Consider the following 22,995-nt stretch of genomic DNA (forward strand, 5'->3'; position numbering starts at 1 on the left):
GAATAAGCTGGAAAAATAGAAGGTTATGGTCAGATAATAGGATCAGAAGTCATAATGTAGCCATGGGAGTGGGTTGCTGAAATTCAGTACATGTGACTATTTGGGAAATCAAAGGTCTGTGAGTAGTTTATGGATTTTAAAGTCATCCAAGAAAACGAAAGGACTAAGAACAGAAAAGAAAATTGATAAATAAGGAAGACTGTTCTTTAGATTGACAGATCATCATCATCATCATCTGGCAAACATTAGTATAGCTCTTACTAAATGGTAGAGACTATTCTAAGCACTTTACGGATATGATGTTATATAATCCTCACCACCTTTCTATTAGTAAGATATTATTGACACTTTACAGATGAGAAAATTGGGACACAGGGATATTAAGTAACTTGCCTAGTCACACTCCTAAATAAGTAAAATAATTGGGATTGAAGCACAGAAAATCTAGTTCCAGAGTCTATGTTCTTCACTACTACACCATGGTACCTGGACAATGGACAAAGAGGGGCAGAGAGTGGAATACCTGGATTACTAACAATATAGGACATGAAGTCTGTAGGCCATGGGATTAATAGCATCTGTTTGAGAAAGCCACAAGTGAAATAGTACTCTTTGGAAAGATCTGGGTTTCAATTAAGGCAAGAAATTTGTATCAGAGAAGGTTGGTGCCCTGCCTATATCCATTTGGTACTCACCACTCCCCTATATGCTAACAGCTTTCTGCTGCAAGCATCTATAACTCTTTGCCTTAGGACTTTCTGTGGCCAGGAGTGTCGGGATTTAATAACTGGGGAACAAACTTTTTGGTAAGCAGGATAATGCCCCCCACCAAAGATGCCCACGCCTTAATTCTAGGAACCTGAGAATATGTTAGGTAACACAAATAAGGGAAAATAAGGTTGCTAATCAGCTAACCTTGAGATAGGAAGATTATCTGGATAGTGTAATCACAAGGGTCCTTATAAGTGGAAGAGGGAGGCAGAAGAGAAAGAACCAGAAAGATGGCAGCATGAGAAGGACTTAGCTCAATGTTGCTGGCTTTGAAGGTTGAGGAAGTCAACGAAAGCCTCTAGAACTGGAAAATGAAAGGAAATGCGTTCTCCTCTAGAACCTCCTGAGGGAAATGCAGCCAGGCTGACATTTTGTTTTTAGCTCACTGAAACCAATTTTGGACTTCTGACCCTCAGAATTGTAAGATGATTACTACTACTACTACTACTACTACTACTAAATTTGTGTTGTTTTAAGCCACTAAATTTGTGGTTATTTATTAAAGCAGGCATGGAAAATTAATGCAACCCTAAACTAGTGATGGACAAGAATTAGAAGATGAACACCCCAGCTTCCTCTCCCTTGAGTGAAACAACTGATATAGGTTGTTCCCAGAGGTGCCTAGCAAGACTGAGCACCAGTTACAAACACCTTGACCTGCTAGTTAAAACACTGTATTGACTTTCTTTGTTTCCTTGTCTCATTTCTCTTCTCCTTTACTGGTATTTCTTGGGATCATTTCTCTAATAAACTACTTTCGCACTAATCCATGAGACTGCTTCTGGGGAACTCAAACTAGGACAGAGATTAAAAAAAATTTCTATGAAATTCAAGAGGATGTGGAGGACATTTTTTCTTATGAAATGAGGATTTCCAATACAAAGTGTCTGTAAGGAGGACTGTAGAAAGATAATGAGCCATATATCTAGGCATTCAGAATGATACAAGTTTTGATTAAATTTTTTGGGCACATAAATGGTGCTTATTCATTTATTAAAACATAATTATTCACATGGAATTAGTTTCTTAAATATATTAATATAATTTTGTCTCATCTGTTAAACGTCACTGAAATGGTCATAATGTAATTTTAATGAAAATAAATTAAATTTAGATTTAATTAAACTGTTCTTTGAACTTTGCAAACTGCGATGGAAAGTGAATTGTGTTAATATTAGTACTTCAATTAACCATCTTTCTAACTCTTATTTAATTATATAAATCCCAATTTAGAATAGTACCTTGAGGTTAAAAATATACATGCATTTGATATTTAGTTGAAAAACTAAAGATTATACCGATTTTGTACAAAGCCAGTATCCCATTTGATTTATAACAATAATCACATTCTAATAAGTTAATTTTACCTCTCCATAGACTATATAAGAGTTTTGGCTCAAGTCTGAAACTCAAGTTACATTACCTGCTAATCATTTCAACCAGTTGAAATTATGGTTGAAGATGTTGTTTTGTGAATTCAATCAATTATTCTTTTTTAATTTAGCATATGGTATACACGCAATACTTGTTCAGTTCAACAGACTTCAAAGGATATCTTTATTCCAAGATGGTGGACGAGTGGTGGTTTAAAAGCTGCAATGGAGAGAGAGCAAATTAACACTTCTACAACCCCTGCACCATCATAACTATTCTCTCACTGCTCTGTTGTATGTGGGAAATGGACAAATATGCAGGATCCAACAAGAGGGATGGGGCAGGTAGATGTGACATCCTTGAGTGACAATCTTCTTTTAAGAACCAAAAGAAAGATTGAACATTTTGTGATGAGATTAAGAATGTCTAGAAGTTAGATAATAATTAAATAGAGGACACAATTGAAAATCTTGGGAGGGAGTCAGGGGAGAAGAAATCCCAAAAAATAAGGGGATGAGCACACAAGAGAGGACAAGTTTAGAACTTCAATAGATATTTCAGTTCATACAGAGAGGCAGAAAATCAGTATTCTTGGACTCTGATGAGTATGATAGCCGTATTTTCCAAAATTCCAAGTGGAACACATAATCTGACAAATGTGAATGTATTTGTGGAATCAATGGGATAGGGTATTTGAAATTCATATGCTTTTTGAAAATCTAGATCACCATAGCTATGGAGAATATATGATTTTACCCACAAGTACATGGCTCATGAGAGGATTGAGAAAACTAACACACGTGAACTCAGCAGTGTCCAATGCAAGACAGTGTTTAATTCTCTGCGATAAACTTTGCCTGTCTCAAAGGAAATTCAAACTGACCTGAACTTCAAAGAATGTGTAGGATTTGAATCAGGAAGAAAAGGAAGAAGAAACGATGTATTTTAAGGGGTTAGTTTAGTCCAGCAGAGTAGTAACTTCAGGGTGTGGGAAAAAGGACTCAGAAAATGTTTTATAGGATGCGTGTTGGGAGGGGAGGTAGAAGGGCAAAGCATAGGGAGAAAGTAGAAGCCAATTAAGAATTTTCCTGATTGACACTATATTTGCAGCCACCTTACAACTATCTAGATTTTAGATGGCTTTTTTTTTTTTTTTGGTATAGGTCTGTATCATAATGCAACCAGCCATATGATCTATCTTGGGATGAATCATATTATCATTTTATTTTGGGATCACTTATTTTTATTTATTTATTTATTTTTTTGAGGAAGATTGGCCCTGAGCTAACATTTGTTGTCAATCTTCCTCCTTTTTTCCTTTTTTCTCCCCAAAGCCCCAGTAGATAGTTGAATGTCATAGTTGTATACCCTTCTAGTTGGTCTATGTGACACACCGCCTCAGCATGGCTTGATGAGTGGTACATAGGTCTGTGCCCAGGATCCAAACTGGTGAACCCTGTGCAACCGAAGCAGAATGCACAAACTTAACCGCTAGGCCACTGGACCAGCCCCCTGTGATCATTTTTTAACGGAACTAGGAACAAAATAATGAAATTAGGGAAAATCTATTTTTAATGCCCTAGTCTTCTTTTCCTTTCACCCATTTTGGCTATTCCCTTACCCTATCCTACATATCATAGTCTCTACCCCAGTACCCTCCTGTTACCCAACCCATCTTTCATTTCAGAGAGGAAATAAATCTTATGAAAACATTCATGATTAGGAATAATTATGGAACCCCTCTCATTTTTAGAAAGATTTTCACATACATGACAGGATAACATTCAATACTGAATTGCTAGCTGCGGACTTTTTTCTGCACTGCTGGATGGAGACTCTCAGGAGTGAATTGTGTGAATCATACCACGTGGGTAATTAATTATTGACTGTATCTACCTTTCAGGCTACTTCTGCTCATGCAAATTTAGAGTTGTGACTTGTTCCAGCATGCAAACAACAAGGTTTTTCTCTGTTCTTTGCCTCCTATGCTAATCTTAGAATATGAAAATCATCCATGGCTAAATTTCATAGTTCAGTATAAAATCATAAAACATCATGTGTGGGCATTTTTACTAATTTCTCTACTTATACCAAAGGGCAAGCCCTCAGAGTGTCCCCAGGATTACCAATTGTGCTTCTAAATAAACAGCTTATCTGTGTGTCTAATTTTATGCAAATCGATATTGACAAAAGAACTTGTGTTTGTGTTTGCATATCCAGTCTCTGTGGTGCTTAAATATGCAAATGAATTTTCTATTTACATATGCTTTAACAGTTCCATTGATGCCTTTCAGAATTCAAAAGTCAAAAAAAAAATCACATAATAAACCACTCTACATGAAATTGTATCAAATATACAGAAAAGAACAGAACAAAGGCAAAGCCAAGTGTCCCTGGCAGAAGATGATAACTGCTCTAAAATTAATTTCTGCTTCCTTAAGCAAATAAAAACACAGATCAATTTGTTTATAATATAGAAATAATATTAAATGTATTTAATTAAAAAGGCAGAATCACCTTGAGCCAGATTGACCAGAAGATTCTGTGGTTTTGATCTCTCCTGAAAATCTATTTGACTCTTATCAGTAGTAGAAACCCAGAAATTCTGAACTAAACTCTTTGGGTGACATTTTACATTTTTTATTAATTATTAAAGCCATAATTAAAAGTAAAATACTTCTGCAAGGCCAATTATAAAATTATCCACCAATATTGTCTATTGGCATGGTTAGATCAACATTCAAGGTATAAATATTATGATTAAATTAGATTCACATCTGATTCATGAATTGAGAATAATTATGCATCCTTCCTGTTACAATTCGTCATTTCCTGAAATTGCTTTTTTTCATTTTTTAAAATTTATATACTTATGACTAATTCTCCAGAAGAAGTGCAAATTTCCTCTCAATACATACTTTTGGTAGTCTATTAATTCTATCTCTTTCTTGGAGATAGTTTTCCTAGAGCCCTCCATCATTCTATTTCAGTTTGGACCAGTTGTTAACTAAGCCTTGATCTCTCTCATTGATCCCCTTTCTGGATCCCATTTCTTTCTGTCTTGCTTTCTCCCCTTATTTTGGTGGAGTACATTCATTGCTTACGTAAAGGGATGTAATGAAGACAAATTGTTTGAGAACTTGTACATCTGAAAATTCTACACTTCCAACTAGTTGATAAAGAATTCAAGGTTGGAAATAATTTTTCCTCAAAATACTGAGGACTTTGCTTCCAGATAGCGTTGCTTTGAAGAAGTCTGTTGCCGTCTTGATTGAATTGTCCTCTCTAGAACTTTCTCCACTACTGAAAGCTGACTCTTATGTGTTACAACCAGAAATTTGCATAGAATGCCAAGTGCAGACTGACTATGATTTCATGCAAGATTAGTATTTTGCTCTCTGGTATTCTCAAGAGTGGGGGGTGGGTGGAGGGATGCATGGTTTGGGGAGTGAGGGGTAGTATCATAAAATTTTGAAAACCAAATTTTTTAAATTTTCTTTATTCCTATATCTATCTTTTACATTTCAAAACAAAATAAAAAATAGGTCAGGTGATGCCATTAATATAAGTTTTCCTTCTAATCAAATGTACCAGATTACTACATGTTGTTATTCAAGATGCATTTTGCACCCAGATCATGCAGATGAGTTCCCTGGGAAACCACATTGTTCAAAATCAGATGTTTATTATATAATTATCTAGAAACTTTTATGATCTTGATGGGCCACCATTTAGGCTACTACTTGTCTGTTTTTCAAAGACCAAATCATCTTAGCCATTAACTATTATAAAGGAATGGTAGTCTTAATATTTTATTTATTCCTGTGTAAGAAAAATTATCCAGAATGAAATTTTATAGAAAACATTGCTCCTATACTGTATTCAGATATTTCATTGGCTCACCTTCATGGAGAGGTAGGATGGAATTCTTCTTAAGCAAAAGGGTACAACCACAACTTTAGTGTTTAAAGCTTATGAAACCTATCTATATTTAGCAACATAGAATTCTGGCCCACGTGACTTTTCAGAGAACTGTCTGTTATTGTCTGAAGGACATGAAGTATACCCACTCTACTGTATAATCAGAATGTAGACTGGACACAATTTTAATAATAGGAACAGCAATAATAATAGCAGCTGTTATTTCTTGGGCAGTGTCCAACATGCTTTACATGCCTTGTCTTGTAGAACTTAAAATGTATCTAGGAATTATTAATATAATTCCAGTTTTGTAAACAAGAAAGCTGAGGCTCATTGTGGTTGAGTATTTGCCTAGTCTACTCTCAGACTGGAATTTGAAACTAGGTCTGTTTGACTCCAAATCAGGTGTGCAAATAAGTGTGAGTCTGTGTTGGTTTATCTTGGGGAAAAAGACTTGGTAAGATCTGAGAGTGTAAATTTAGAAATTTGCAGAGGACCCAAAGTTCTGCACATTCACATTTATCCTTCTGGGTGTGTGCAGGAGGATCCTTAAGGCAAGTCTTAGGATCTTGGGCAGTTTTGTGCCATCCTTACCTGTGAGATTTTTACCGGAGGAGGATAAACACAGTGCTCAATGAAGCTTAGATTCCAAATGATAGAGATAAGAGTTTACCAATGATTATCTTTTATTTGAAGCCTTACTCTCTTTTTTTCCTAGCATGCACTCTATCAGTCTTTCTTCTCTCAGGCTAAATACAATCATAGAAGAACTTGCTACTACCAACAAGCTTAATATCTCCAATTTGTGAATTCTCCAGCAGACTGCCTTCAGACTTAATCTGCACTATCAGGTCCCCTGGCCTGCTGGCCTACGCTGCAGATTTTGTATTTACCGGCCTCCATAATCCCATGAGCCAATTACATACATATACATACAAATACATACATATTACATACATATACATACAAATACATACATATTACATACATATACATATACATACATACATATATATATATATATATATCCTATTGGTTCTGTTTCTCTGGAGAACCCTAATTAATACATATTTTGGTACAAAAAGTGCTGGAGAGACTATGTATGTATGTTTGGGGATGGGGATCCCCAAAACTCATATGCCCATCAAAAACTCTAACAATCAGTACGCAGCTGTTTGTTTCTTCCATGCTGCCTGTTTACTCTTCTCTCTGACTCTTTATCCTCATCGTATATCCTTAAAAATTATTTTAAGAATAGTATCTTCAATTCTGTATTTTTTATGTTAAAATAAAATGTTAAATGTTATGTTAAAATAAAAGTGTGAGAAAGAAAAAAAAACAGCCCCTGACATCTGGGAACTGGTCTGACACTTACCGCTAGACCTCAGAATTTTTTAGAAGCTGGCCTGGCACTCATAGCTAGTCCACGTTGTTCTGTTGAACATAAACGATCTCACAGAACACCAACAGCAGACAAGGTCACTCTGAGACCGTGATAGAGTGAGACAAAATGAGGCCATTGCAGAATTTTTTTCTAAGCACAGACCAAAACAAGATCACTGTGCAACCGACAAAATATTATATACATGCTGTCTTGGAAAAAATGTTACTTCTTTACCAAACATAGTTTTATCCTCGCTATAGTCTACACGCTCTTTAAAGACTTATTGCGGTACACAATCATAGGATTGCCCCTGCTTTCTGACACCGTCCAGTCCCCTAAATCACCCAATCCAAGCAGGAATCCCATAATAGGTTCTTTCTAGCACCCTCTTACTGAGATGCACCATAGTCCCTCAGGGCATGCATCCTCTCTAACTACCGTGGGTAGTAAATCCAACTTGCTCAACTCCAGGTGCGTTCTTTGTGGTCTTTGGGTGGAGGGGAAAGAATCTCTGAGGGAATATATCATAGTCTGCTTGTTGTTTCAAATCATTTCAAGAAGATAATATAAAAAAGCAAACAATCGATCCTTAAACATCCATTATTAATCAAGTGAAAACCTATTCAAGTGAATGCTTTTATCGACTAACCTTTCTGTTGCATAAGACAAGAATAGTGTTTTATTGTGTTTTTAATAATGGAAATAAGTGACTAGCATAACATCATAATAATCAGTTCATTCAATCATTTAAAAAAATCTAAGCATGCACATAAATACACACACACACTCCAAACTAAACAAAAATCAATCAATTGCTTAACGGAATGAATTGATCCACTAGCCCCAACTGCACCTTCATTTCAACAACCATTTGAAAATATACATACTGGGGCCGGCCAGGTGAAGCAAGCGGTTAAGTGCACGTGTTCTGCTCCGGCGGCCCGGGGTTCGCCCGGTTCGGATCCCGGGCGCGCACCAATGCACCGCTTGTTAAGCCATGCTGTGGCGGCATCCCATATAAAGTAGAGAAAGATGGGCATGGATGTTAGCCCAGGGACAGTCTTCCTCAGCAAAAAGAGGAGGATTGGCAGATGTTAGTTCAGGGCTGATCTTCCTCACAAAAAAAAAAAAAATGAAAGAAAATACACATACTGACATTTGTGATTTCACCGTTTTTTTCTAAAAAGTGTCCAAATTCATAAAATGTAAGTGCTCTTTATGCTTTCATTGTCAATGTTGGTATTTGTATCCATTAGTGGAATGGGATTGTTCAGTGGAGAGTACATGTGTGTGCATATATGCTTGAAATACCCTTAACTTTTTGGGGGTGGATGGGGAGAAAAAGGAAGAATTGTCCTTATTTTCAAAGAGCAATTTTCCCTACTTTACTTTATATTCCTGAATTTTATTTTATGAGACTTATGATAAGCCAATAAACTAACTATAGCTTCAGTACATTTCTTTATTTGGATGAATAAAAAATATTTAAACTAACACATTCTTTAACTTCAATTGTTTTGATTTCCAGTTTACTACTTTTCTGAATCAAAATATTTGAAATAGTCACACTAGTGGTTGCATGATTATATCATAAAATGGGACCAATAAGTGTGCAATCTAACTGATAGATATTTTATAATCTAATAAAGACCTTACACTCACGGAGGACACAGAAAAAAGCCATTGTCTTAGTTGCCTGAGAGATCTTTTCCCTTGGTGAATGCCAAGGCTAGATATACATCTTAATTCCCAGCTAGCTGTTCAGTAAAGATTTCTGAACTTCCCTATTTCTGGATGCTGATGGGAAAACGTTGCATTGTGGTGCAGAGTTAGAAGCAGTTAAAAACAGTATTAGGCCAGGAAAAGAGAATTTATAGAATAGACTAAAAAAGCAAGAGGTGAAATAATCATAAATGTAAAACAAGTCAGCATTATCTCTAAAGGTTTAAGAAGAAGCTTGATTTAAGCTCATGCCAAAAGATAAATCTTAACAAACATAAACTTCAGCAAAAGGAGCAAAGGACATAGAATCCGTATGACACAATTACATTTTTATAAAGTTGAACACCAGGCAAGATTAAATTATATTGTTTAGGATGCGTGCATTGATGGTTAAATGTAGAATGACAAGCTAGGAAATTATTACTATAAAAGTCAGGATAGCGATTACTTCTAGAGGGTTGGGGGGAAATTGTGATCAGGAAAGGACACAGTGTAATGCGAGGATTGCCTCTGGGATATTCACAAAGTTCTGTTCCTTGATATAGATAGTTTAAATGTAGGCTTATTTTATAACTGTTTAATGGACTATATGTATTTGTTTTAGGCATTTTTTTCTGTGTGCATTTCACAGTAAAAAAGTGTTTACAAAGGTTTTTAAAAATGTGTATGAAATGGTACTGAACTGTAGCTTCTTGTCTTATTGTTGCCTACACTTGTGGGATGTTCTACAGAGTCCTGCCTACTACACATACTATCAGCTAGAAGTACAAAATTACCGAGAAACCATGAAAATTAGAATAACTAAGCAAAACCAAGGAAAGATGGTTAGTGTCATATATTCAGGCTTCATAAAAGAATACTGATTTTGAAATAAATTCACAAAACCAACAAAGGTCAGGTCTCTACTCTAGATTTTGCCTTTACTAAAGTTGCTTGGCCCATAAGATTTGCTAGCATTGCCCCCAGCATCTGTTCAACTAGTCTAAATTTAAAGTAGAATAGTTAAAGAGAAGACAAGACCTAGCTTATAAGTGACTTAAAGTAAGCACCTACAAACTTGATATAAAATATTTCTTATAGTTTTGAGGTATATCTTACATAGATTAAAATGAATAGATCTTAATTGTACAATTAAAAAGTTTTGACAAAAGTATACACAGATAACAACCATCATCCAAATTGAGATGTAAAATATTTCCACAATTCCAGACAGTTCCCTCATGCCTTTCTCCAGACAACACTCCCAAGAGGAAACAGTTGATCTGGTTTCTGCCATCACCACGTAATAATTTTGCCTGGTATAGAATTTCATATACTTAGAATAATACAGTATGTACTCTTTTGTGACTGGCTTATTTTGCTCAACATTATGTCTGTGAGCTGCATCATGTTGTTGCTTCTCTCAGTGGTTTGGTCCTTTCAATTGCAGAGTAGTATTCTGTTATTTGAATATAACACATTTTTCATCCATTTTCTTGTTGATAGACTTTTGCATGGTTTTCAATTTCTGGCTATTATGAATAGAAATGCAATGAACAATATTATACAAATCTTTTTGAGTACTTACGTTTTAATTTCTTTTGGGTAAATACCTAGGGATGAAATTGCTGGACCATAGGATAGGTGTATGCTTAGCTTTATAAGAAATAGTCAAACAGCTAAATGGTTCTCCAAAGTGGTTGTACTATTTTGGAGAAATTGTAATTCCATTTTTTAATAGATATAATCTTATTTAGATTTTCCATTTGTTCTTGGTTAACTTTGGTAATTTGGGTCTTTCAAGGAATTTGTTAATTTAATCTAGTTGTCAAAACTATTGGCATAAACTTGTTCATAATGTTCCTTTAATTTTCTATTGTGTATGCGGGATTTGTTGTAATGTACTCTTTTGCATTGGTAATATGAGTAATTTGTGTTTTCTCTCTCTCTTTTGTTAGGTAACTTAGAGGTTTATCATCTTTATTGATCTTTTAAAATAACTATCTTTTTGTTTCATTGATTTCCTCTAATTTTTGCTCATTTTTTTCAAGTAAGTTTTTTTACTGTGGAAAAATTTGCATAACAAAAATAACCATTTTAAGGTGCACAATTTAGTGGCATTCAGTACATTTACAATGTTGAGTAACCATCACCTCTAACTAGTTCCATATCTTTTTCATCATCCCAAAGGGAAATTCCTATACCCATTAAGCAGTCACTCCTCTTTTCTCCCTCCTCCCAGCCCTTCAAAACCACTTATGTTCCTTCTGTCTCTATAGTTTTGCCTATTCTGGAAATTTCATGTAAGTATAATTATACAATTTGTGACTTTCTGTCTCTAGCTCCTTTCTCTTTGCATAATGTTTTCAAGTTTCCTCCATGTTGTAACACGTATTAGTACTTCATTCCTTCTTATAACAGAATAATATTCCATTGCATGGATATACCACAACTTGTCTATCCATTCATTAGTTATGGACATTCGGGTTGTTTCCACCTTTTGATGATTGTGAATAGTGCTGCTATCAACATTTGTGTACAAGTTTTAGTTTGAATACCCATTTTCAATTATTTTGGTATATACCCAGGAATGGAATTTCTGGGTCATGTAATTCTGTGTTTAACTTTTTGAGAAACTACCAAACTCTTTTTCATAGTTGCTGTGCTGTTTTTCATGCCCACCACTAATTATGAAGATTTGTACATTTTATATTCCTGCCACTAATATATGAGGATTGCAATATCTGCACTTCTTTGCCAAAGCTTGTTTTCCATTTTTAAAAATATTATTATTATAGCCATCATAATGGTTATGAAGCAAAATCTTGTGGTTTTGATTTGCAGGTCTCTGAAAGCTAATGATGTTGAGCATCTTTTCATGTATTTGTTGGCCAATCGTGTATTTCCTTTGGAGAAATGTCTATTCAAAACTTTTGCTCACTTTTTAATTTGGATTTTTGCCTTTGTATTTTTGAGTTTAAGAGATCTTTACATATTTTGGCTACTTGGCCCTTACCAGATATATGATTAGCAAATATTTTCTTCCTTTCTGTCTGTTGACCTTCACTTCCTTGATAGTGTCCTTTGATGCATAAAACTTTTTAGTTTAATGAAGTCCAATTTATCTATATAGTTTTCTGTTGATTGTGCTTTTGTTGTCATATTTAAGAATTTCCAAGTCTATCATCATAAAGATTTTTTGGCATGTTTCTAAGGGTTTTATAGTTTTAGTTCTTAAGTTTAGATCTTTGCTCCATTTTGAGTTAATTTTTGTATATGATATGTGGTATGGTCCAACTTCATATTTTTGCATGTGGATATCCGGCACCATTGTTGAAGAGTCTATTCTTTCCCCACTGATTGGTTGGTGGCACCTTTGTCGAAAATCAATTGGCCATAGATGTATGAGTTTCTTTCTGGACTCTCAATTCTACTCCATTTGTCTATATGTCTCTGCTTATGCCAGTACTATATAGTAGCTTTGAAATCTGGAAGTGTGAATCCTACAACTTTTACTTTTTCAAGATTATTTTGAATATTTGGGGTCACTTGCAATTCTATATGTTTATTGAGAGTTTTTGTTGTTTGTTTGCTTAGTGACTTTTCTAAACCATTTTGTAAAATCTGTATTGTTGGTCCTGCGTGCCATTGGAGTCTACGTTCTGTTAGCTTATTGGTCAGCTGGTGTTTTGACAAAGTTTCCTTAAATTCCTGGAGCAAAGAAAAAAGTTAAAAAGAAAAATAAAGAGAAAGTGAGAAACAAAATGAAAAAAGTATTTTCCCAGATATTACAGATTGATTATGCTTTAGGGCACATTTTGGTGCTTAGCCAGGCCATTTACAACTCTGCCTTGGCCTTCACTTTACACTTATCGGATCCTAGAGGTGGGCCAGAGATGAAAACTCAGGGTCTCCTCAGGCCCTTTCTGTGCAACGCATCAAGCGCTGGGCATGCTGTTGGCCTACTCTATTCCTCAATATATGTGGGAGCTTTTAACAACCCTAACCCCTCCATGTGTCTCCTTTCTCAATCTCTTTCCTCTTCTTTTTTCTCAGGCTTTCTAGTCTGTCTGTTGCTTATCCTGCCTGTTATTCCCTTGCCCCAAGCTGCTGTGGCCAATACTTTTGCTTTAAATGCTTTCAGCAAAGTCTGCCTGACAGCAAACGCCACCTGGGAAGCCACCCCAGTCCTGGGAATCCTCTTTATTCATCAAAAGAAAAAAAAGAGCAAGTCCTTGTGCTGGTTCCTCAGAGAGCCACCAGACAGCAACATAACCACAATTCTTCAAGAATAGGGTCCGCGTTGCCTCTCTGCACTAACAACCTGCCCCAGGAACGCAGGTTCCCACCTTTATGGCATAGCCAATCTGAGGAATGGGAGAGGAAAGGTAGACTACTTAAAATGCCACAACACTCTCTTACCACAGCGCAGCAGCTGCTTTCTTCACTGAGATTTCCCTTGGTGGTTGTAAGTTTTTGACTAGATTCCACATTGTGCAAAATTTGATTCTGACAGTTTTTACTAGCACTTTAGCTGATATTTTTTGAGGGATAGAGCCCTGGAGTTCCCTACTCTTCCATTTTGGTGACATCACTTTCATTTATTCTTATTTCTTTATTATCCTTCTGTTATGAACTCAATTGTGTACTCTCTCCAGAAATTCATATGTTGACGTCCTAACCCCCAGTACCTCAGAAAGGACCGTATTTGGAGAGAACTTTACAGAGGTAATTAAGTTAAAATGAAGTGGGAACTAATCCAATATGACTAGTGTCTTTATAAGAAGAGGAAATTTGGACAAGGACACGTGCAGAGGAAAGGCAATGTGAAGAGACAGCGAGAAGACGTTCATCTACAAGCCAAGCAGAGGGGCCTGGTGTAGATCTTTCTCTCGTAGCCCTCAGAAGGAACCAATCTTGCCAACACCTTGATTTCAGATTTCTGGCCTCCAGAACTGTGACAAAATAAATTTTTGTTTAAGGCACACAGTCTGTGGTACTTCGACATGGCAGCATTAGCAAATCAACACATCTTTATTGCTTACTTCCTTCCACATATTTTGGGTTTAATTTGCTACGTTGTTTTCTAGCTTCTTAAGGTGAAAGTTTAGACCATTGATTTTAAAACTTTAAACTTTTAATATAAGTATTTAAAGTTACAAATTTCCTCTTGTGATTTGCATTAACTACATCCCACAAATACTGCTAGGTTTTCATTTCTTCTTTGGCCTCTGGGTTCTTTAGAAGTATGTTATATTTTTTTACAAATATTTATAGATCTTCCAGTTATCTCTCTGTCATTTGCTTCTAATTTAACTCTTTTGTTGTCATATAACTAACTTTATGTGATTTGAACTACTTTAAATGTATTCATACTTGTTTTATGGCCCAGAGTATGGTCTATCTTGGAAAATGTTTCATGTGCACTTGAAAAGAATGTTTATTCTGGTGTTATTTGGTGAAGCGATGTATAGACATGAGATCCTATTGGTTGATTGTGATGTTCAGGCCTTCTATATCCTTTTGACTGTCTATCTACTTTGCTCTATAAATTATTGACCGATAGATGTTGAAATCTCTGCCTCTAATAGTAGATTTGTCTATTTATCCTTCGAGTTCTACCAAATTTTGTTCAGTGTATTTTAGGCACAGTATTATACAACCGTTAGGAAGATATTAATAATACCTTAATTTGAAATCTTTTTCTGCTAAATACAACATCTAGGTACCCTTGGAGTCATTTTAATTTTTTAATTAATTAATTTTTTTAGAGAACAAACTATTTATTTATTTTCCAGCTTTATTGAGATATAACACTGTGTAAGTTTAAGGTATACAATGTAATGATTTGGTATATGTGCATATTGCACAAAGAGTACCACAATAAGATTAGTTAACACCTCCATCACCTCACATAGTTTCTTTTGTGGTGAGAACTTTAAAAATCTACTCTCTTAGCAACTTTCAAATATACAATTTAGTATTGTTGACTATAGTCACCGTGCTATACATTACATACCCAGAATTTGTTCATCTTGTTGTTGGAAGTGTGTACCCTTTGACCACCTCTATCCATTTTCCCCACCCCCTACCCCCTGCTCCTGGAAACCAACAATCTGTTCTCTGTTTTTATGAGTTCATTTTTTTTAGATTCCACATATAAGTCAGATAATACAGCATTTGTCTCTCTCTGTCTGACATTTCATTTAGTATAATGTCCTCAAAGCTCATCCAAATGACAAGATTTCCTTTTTTAATGGCTGAATAATATTTAATTATATATATATATATCATTTTTAATCCATTAATTTATTGATGGACACAGGTTGTTTCCATATCTTGGCTATGGTAAATATTGCTGCAATAAACATGTGGATACAGAGATCTCTTCACAATAGTAGCATAATTTCCTTTGGATATATAGCCATAAGTGGGAGTGATGGATCATATGGTAGTTGTAGTTTTAATTTTTGAAGAACTGCCATTCTGTTTTCCATATTGGCTGTACCAGTGTATATTCCCACCAACAGTGCACAAGGGCTCCCTTTTCTCCACATCCTCACCAGCGTTTGTTATCTTTTGTCTTTTTGATAATAGACATTTTAGTTATCTTTGTCTAGTATTGGTATAAGGATAATACTAACTTCATAAAATTAAATGGAAAGTGTTTACAACTCTTTTATTTTCTGTAAGAGATTGTGTAGACTTGGCATTAATTCTGTAACATTCTGTAGAATTCTCAGTGAAATTTTTTAGGTCTAGAGATTTCTTTTTTGGGGAATTTGTAAGTTACAAATTTAATTCCCTTAATAGTTATAGAGCCATTTGAACGATGTATTTTATATTGGACAAGTTATGGTAGATTGTGATTTTTAATGAATTGGTACATTTCACTTAGGTCGTCAAATTTATATATGCAAAGTTGTCCATAGTGTTTCCTTATGCTCCTTTTGATGTCTACATAGTCTGTAGTGATATCCCCTGTTTCATTCCTGAATATTAGTAATTTGTGTCTTCTATCTGGTTTTGTCAGTCTTAGCAGAGGTTTGACAATTTTATATTTTAAAAGAACAGCTTTTTGTTTCATTGATTTTCTCTATTGTTTTTCTGTTTTCAATTTCATTTATTTCTGCTCTGATCATTATTATTCTCTTTCTTCTGCTTGTTTTGGGTTTATTTTGCTCTTCTTTTTCTATGTTCTTGAGGTGGGAGCTTAGATTATTGATTTGAGACTTTTCATCTTATCTAATAGAAGCATTATAGCTATAAATTTCCCTCTCAGTACTGCTTTAGCTGCATCTCACAAAATTTGATACAGTGTAATTTTTTTTTTTTTTTTTGGTGAGGAAGATTAGCCCTGAGCTAACATCCATTGCCAATCCTCCTCTTTTTGCTGAGGAAGATTGGCCCTTCGCTAACATCTGTGCCCATCTTCCTCTACTTTATATGTGGGACATCTGCTACAGTATACCTTGACAAGTGGTGCATAGGTCTGTGCCCAGGATCTGAACCTGTGAACCCCAGGCCGCCAAAACGGAGTGCACAAACTTAACCACTATGCCAGTGGGCCAGCCCCATACAGTGTATTTTATTTCATTCAGTTCAATGTGTTTCTTGATTTCACTTGAGACTTCCTCTCAAATCCATGGATTATTTATAAATGTCTTGTTTAGTTTCCAAGTGTTTAAAGATTTTCCTATTCTTTGCTATTGTTTTCTAGTTTGATTTTTTTGTGGTCAGAGAACACATTCTGTATTATTTCAATTATTTTATGTTTGTTGAGTTTTTTTAATGGCTCAGAATATTTTGTGTCTTGGTAAATGTTCCACTAGTGTTTGAAAAAGATGTGTATTCTGATGTTGTTGAAATGTTCTATAATTGTCTCTTAGATACTGTTGGTTCATGGTGTTGTTGAGTTCTTCTATATTCTTGCTGATTTTCTGTTTAGTTCTTCCACCAATTGTTGAGATGGGAGTGTTGAAATCTCTAATCATAAGTTTGGATTTGTCTATTTCTCCTTTCAGTTCTATCAGTTTCTGCTTCACATATTTTACCCCTTGTTTTTTGGTGCATACGTTATGTAGAATTTCTATATGTTCACAATGGATTGACACTTTTATAATTGTATAATGTATTTCTCCATCCCTGGTAATTTTCTTTGTGCTCAAGTCCATTTTATCTTGATATTATTATAACCAATTCTGCTTTCTTTGATTAATATTTGTAAGGTATATCTTTCTCCATCCTTTTAATTTCAACACACATATATCATTACATTTGAAGTGAATTTCTTATATACAGCATAAAATTTGTTTCTTGATTTTTTCATCCACTTTGCCAATCTTTGTCTTTTAATTGGTGCATTTAGTCTTTATATTTTACGTAATTATTGATATGATAGGATTTAAATCTGCCATTTTATTTTTTGTTTTCTGTTTTTTCTCTTTGTTTTCATTTCCCTGTCTTCCTGTGGGTTACAGCCACATTTTTAGAATTCCATTTTGACATATCCATTGTTTTTGTTGTATCTTTGTACGCTTTTTTTTGTGGTTTCTCTAGGTATTACATATTATATCCATACCTTATCACAGTCTACTTGTGTCATCATTTTTCCAGTTTGAGTGATGTGTAGAAACCTCATCTTTCTTTACATCTCTTTACCCTCCCTCTATTATAATTGTCTCAAATACTTCCCTTACACACATTTAGAACCATGTTAGACAGTGTTATAGTTTTTACTTCAACTAACTTCAACTATCTAACATAATTTGGAAAACTGAAGAGCAGAAGGAAAGCCTATTGTATTTATTTGTTTTTTGCTTTCTGTATTAATTCTTCCTGATGTTCCAAAGTTTCTTGTTTTATTCTTTCCTTTTTGTTTAGAGACTGTCCTTTAGCCATTCATTTAGAGTAAGTCTGCTGGTGACAAACTCTCTTATTTTCCTTCATTTGAGAATGGCTTGATTTTCCCTTTATTTCTGAAGGATATTTTCACTGGATATGAAATTCTGGATGGACAATTCTTTTCTTTCAATACCTGAATAATGTGCCACTTTGTATTATCATCCATAGTTTCAGATGAGAAACTGCCCGTTATTTAAATTGTTTTATCCTATAGGTCAAATGTCATTTCTCTCTCACTGTTTTCAAGATTTTTTCTTTGTCTTTAGTTTTCAGGAATTTAACTATGATGTGTCTTGGCATGGATTTCTTTAGGTTTATCCCTGTTTGGGGTTAACAACTTGAAACTCTAGGTTTATGTTGTTTTCTAAAGTTGGAAAAATTTTAGCCTTTATTTCTTCAAATATTTTTTCAGCTCACCCTCTTTGTCCTTTCTTTCTGGGATTCTGATTACACAAATACTAGATTTTTTCTTTTTTTTTTTTTTTTGCCATGAATAGGAGAAACTTGAATACCAGTACAATTAGTTTTTGGCACTGCATTTGGAATTTATGTGAGCTTTGTGGAGAAAGTAATTATTTCAGAATGGACCAAATTGTCTTGATTGAGCTATGATGGACTCCATTTTATGCAATGTGAAACAATTACGTATGTCCCCCTCCTCCAAGAAAAAGAGGATAAAAAAAGAAATTAAGAAATATATAAAAAAATAAAGAAAAGATAAATAATGAAAACACAGACATCATGCTGGCAGCTAACATAAAGCAAATCCTAAGCAAATGCTACTCACTGAATCACATTACTGTGAATGATAATGTATAGTGAAACAAAGGGTAAACAAACAAATATGCATTTTTGTTTTAAGAATGTGAATATTGAACAATTCCAAGAAAGTCTTGTGCTTTAAATAAGTTGATGAGTACAAACTCCATGTAGACTTTAATTGTAAATTGACCCAAATTCAGAAAACAAAATATATTAAAATTTATATTTTTCCACTATTGATTACTGCCCAAACATCCTACCATAGTCAGTGCTATTGTTTCCTAACAGATCATCATGCTCACTTTTTTCTTGTAGTATTTATGGTTAGACCTGGATGTGGACAAAGACTGAAATAACTGAATCAATTGGGAATTATTGGTTTTAGGTATTTTCAAAACTTACTAACTTCTTTCTAGATATTTAAAAGTTCTTCTAGAAGATATCATTTTTAAAATGATGTGATAGGGTCTTATTCCTTCCATTATGTCATTCTTACTCCCTGTGATGAGTGGATCCCAGGGTTCACTAAGAAAGAATTTTCACACTATTATTGCCAGTATCAGAGAAGTGCTAAAATGTATTTCTTTTGGGAAATCTAGTTACCTAATGCAGTTATTTGAAGTTAAGTGTGATTAAGAAAGTATGAAGTAAATAAGATAACATAATAAGATTGGTGCAAGGAGGGAGATCCAAAGTTAAAAGTATATTTTAGAGACATAATTAAATACCAAGGATGCATCAAGCAAGGCATTGTGAATTATCTTTTTCTTTCACTTTAAAATTTAATTTATAATATTTGCAAAAGGAATTTATAATTAGAATTTTAGGTGTATAACTTTCAGTTAATATTTACTTGTAAATATTTTCAACATACAACCCCTTATGTACAAAATGTTTAAATATTCATTTGAATGTAAAACCCAAAGTATTTGAGCATATTTATTTTATTTAGCTAGTTAATGCCTTTGAGCACATTTATAATGTGGCTGAGAGTGCATAGAAATGTACACATAATGGCAAACAAGGGTTGATACATCACTTTGCTAAGCTCAAATGCCAATATTTATTAGATTTTTTTCACAATTGCATCTTATAACAAGCTGCAGGAGCACAAATACGTAAAAATGGAGAACATTGGAAATATAAGTTTAAAAAATATCTCCTAAAGCCTTTGTATCCTGGCTTCTTTCCCTATTACTTTATAGACTACCCAGGCAAATAGCCTCTTGTCACTTTGTGCTGACTAATTCTTGCTCCTGCAGTATAACACTGCTGACTCTATTAAAATTCTTTTCTTCCTTGGTTTCTAAGAAACTATTCTCTCCTTCTCACACTTTTCTGACCATTCTTCCTGTGTCTCTTCCCATGGTTCATCATTCTTTAAACATTAATATTTCCCTGAGTTCTATTAGGCCATAATTTTCTCAATCAAGTGACCTCCCTGAGTTATGATGTTTACTCTAAAGGCTTCAATTAGCACATACATATATAAATGTTTAAATGCATTTCTCTTCTGAAATAAAGATCTGTATATCTAATTGATTATAGAACCTTTCTAGCCAGATGATTGTCAGGAATTTCATTCATTCACCAATTATTTATTCAATTTCTGCTATGTCTTAAAGAATATATCTAATGCTAGGGATAAACAGCTAATGCATTGGATCAAGTTCCTGACGTCATTGCACTTGAAGGATAGAAGTAGCTAGAAACAAGTACCCAGTCAAATTAGAGAAAAAGTGATGTCTAAACTGAGTCCCAAATGATAAATAGCAGTTAGCTAAAGAGTCAGGGAAGCATATTCCAGTCAGAGGGGACAGTACAGGCATACCTCAAAGATATTGCAGGTTCGACTTCAGACCATGGTAACAAAGCAAAGATTGTAATAAAATAAAGCAAGTCACATGAATATTTTGGTTTCCCAGTGCATGTAAAAGTAATATTTACACTATGCTGTAGTCTATTAAGTGTACAACAGCATTATGTCTAAAAAAACAATGTACAGACCTTAATTAAAAAATATTGCATTGTTAAAACAAGCTAACCTTCATTTGAGCCTTCAGTGAGTCATAATCTTTTTGCTGGTGGAGTGTCTTGCCTCGAAGCTGATGGCTGCTGACTGATTAGGGTGGTGGTTGTTGAAGGTTGGGGTGGCTGTGGCAATTTCTTAAAATAAGATAACAATGATGCTGGCTTCATCAATTGACTCTTCCTTTCACAAACGATTTCTCTGTAGCATGCGATGCTGTTTGATAACATTTTACCCAGAATAGAATTGCTTTCAAAATTGGAGTCAATCCTCTCAAACTCTACTGCTGCTTTATCAGCTAAGTTTATGTCATATTCTAAATCCTTTGTTGTCATTTCAATTATCTTCACAGCATCTTCACCAGGAGTAGATTCCATCTCAAGAAACCACTTTCTTTGCTCATCCCTAAGAAGCAACTCCTCATATGTTAAAGCTTTATCATAAGATTGCAACGATTCCATCACATCTCCAGCCTCCACTTTTATTTCTAGTTCTCTTGCTATTTCCACCACATCTGCAGTTACTTCCTCCACTGAAGTCTTGAGCCCCTCAAAGTCATCCATGAGGGTTAGAATTAACTTCTTCCAAACTCCTGTTAATGTTGATATTTTGACCTTTTCCCATAAATCATGAATGTTCTTAATGGCATCTAAAATGGTGAACCCTTTCCAGAAGGCTTTCAATTTACTTTGCCAAGATCCATCAGAAGAATCACTATCTATGGTAGCTGGAGCATTGTTAAATGTATTTCTTAAATAATAAGACTTGTAAGTAGAAATTACTCCTTGATCCATGGGCTGCAGAATGGATATTGTGTTAGCGGGCATGAAAACAACATTAATCTCATTGTACATCTCCATCACAGCTCTTGGTTGATCAGGTGCATTGTCAATGAGCAGTAATATTTTGAAAGGGATCTTTTTGTCCTGAGCAGTAGGTCTCAACGGTGGGTTTAAAGTATTCAATAAACCATGTTGTAAACAGATATGATGTCATCCAGGCTTTGTTGTTCCATTTATAGAGCACAAGCAGAATAGATTTAGAATAATTCTTAAGGGCCCTAAGATTTTTCGAATAGTAAGTGAGCATTGGCTTCAACTTAAAGTCACCAGCTACATTAGCTCCTAACAAGAGAGTCAGCCTGTCCTTTGAAGCTTTGAAACCAGGCATTGACTTTTCCTTTCTAGCTAAACAATTTCTAGATGGCATCTTCTTCCAATAGAAGGTTGTTTTGTCTACATTGAAAATCTGCTATTTGGTGCAGCCACCTTCATTAATTATCTTAGCTAGATCTTCTGGATAGCTTGCTGCAGCTTCTACATAAGCACTTGTTGCTTCACTTTGCACTTTTATGTTATGGAGATGGCTTCTTTCCTTAAACTTTGTGAACCGACCTCTGATAGTTTCAAACTTCTGCAGCTTCCTCACCTCTCGCAGCCTTCATAGAGTTGAAGACAGTTAGGGCCTTGCTCTGGATTAGGTTAGGGAGAGTTGTGGCTGGTTTGATCTTCTATTCAGACCATTAAAACTTTCTCCATATCAGAATAAGGCTGTTTTGCTTTCTTATCATTTGTGTATTCACTGGAGTAGCATTTTTAATTTTCTTTAAGAACTTTTCCTTTGCATTCATAACTTGGGTGACTGTTTGGCACAGGAGATCTAGCTTTCTGCCTATCTCAGTTTTTGACATGTCTTCCTCAGCTAAGCTTAATCATTTCTAGCTTTTTATTTAAAGTGAGAGATGTGTGACTCCTCCTTTCTTCCTTTTTGAACACCTAGAGGCCATTGTAGGGTTATTAATTGGCCTAATTTCCATATTGTTGTGTCTCACGAAATAAGCAGGCCCGAAGAGAGGGAGAGAGATGGTGGAATGGCCAATGAGTGGAGCAGTCAGAACACACAAAAATCTATCGATTAAGTTCACTGTCTGTTATGAGTGCGGTTTGTGGTGCCCCAAAACAACTACAACAGCAACATCAAAGATCACTGATCGCTGATCACCATAACAAATATAATAATCATGAAAAAGTTTAAAATATTGTGAGAATTACCAAAATGTGACACAGAGACACAAAGTGAGCAAATGCTATTGGAAAAAATGGTGCGTACAGTTTTGTTCAACACAGGGTTATCACAAACCTTCAATTTG

Source organism: Ceratotherium simum, chromosome X, assembly GCF_057802395.1.
Source record: "Ceratotherium simum simum isolate JZ-2026a chromosome X, ASM5780239v1, whole genome shotgun sequence".
Taxonomy (NCBI): domain Eukaryota; kingdom Metazoa; phylum Chordata; class Mammalia; order Perissodactyla; family Rhinocerotidae; genus Ceratotherium; species Ceratotherium simum.